An 843-nucleotide genomic window follows, 5' to 3' on the forward strand; every position below is an offset into this window, starting at 1 on the left:
GGTCCGCAAAAGGCAACCCCGCCGGGGGCTGCTTCAAATGCGGAAAAGAAGGCCACTGGGCTCGCCAATGTCCCAATCCCCAACCTCCTTCTAAGCCCTGTCCCAGCTGCGGGCTAACGGGCCACTGGAAGAGTGACTGCCCTACGACTGGACCTCCCTCAGCGTCTCCACGCGGGGGGCAGGCCGACCCAACGGCATTACCACTCGAACTGCTGGGATTGGCTGACGACTGACGGCGCCCGGACTCGAAGACCCCCCATCACCCTCGCCGAGCCCAGGGTAACGCTACAGGTAGCGGGTAAGTCCATCTCATTTCTGGTGGACACGGGGGCTACCTATTCGGTCCTGCCTACTTATTCTGGGCCAGTTTCTCCTTCCCAGATCTCGGTCATGGGTATTGATGGCAAACCATCCTTCCCACTCCAGACCGGTCCACTCCCATGTCATATCGAAGGACTCCCTTTTACTCATTCTTTCTTAGTCATACCATCCTGCCCAGTTCCCTTGCTAGGCCAAGATGTCTCTTTCCACTTAGGGGCCTCCCTCCAGCTGGTTAGACTTGACCCTAAGGTCCCCTCCTCCCAACTCCTGCTTCCTCTTCTCGGCCTGTCTCTAGAACCCTCCCCCTCCTATCCCCCTCTTCCAATCACACCGAACCCAATCAATCCCCAAGTCTGGGATACTTCTAAGCCCATAATAGCAACACACCATTCCCCCGTCCTCATCAGCCTAAAGGACCCCTCCAAATTTCCATCAAGGCCCCAATTTCCCATCTCTGAGACTCACCTTAGGGGCCTACAACCTATTATCACCAGACTCCTAAACCAGGGACTCCTCATCCCC

Source organism: Lagenorhynchus albirostris, chromosome 10, assembly GCF_949774975.1.
Source record: "Lagenorhynchus albirostris chromosome 10, mLagAlb1.1, whole genome shotgun sequence".
In the NCBI taxonomy this organism is placed as follows: domain Eukaryota; kingdom Metazoa; phylum Chordata; class Mammalia; order Artiodactyla; family Delphinidae; genus Lagenorhynchus; species Lagenorhynchus albirostris.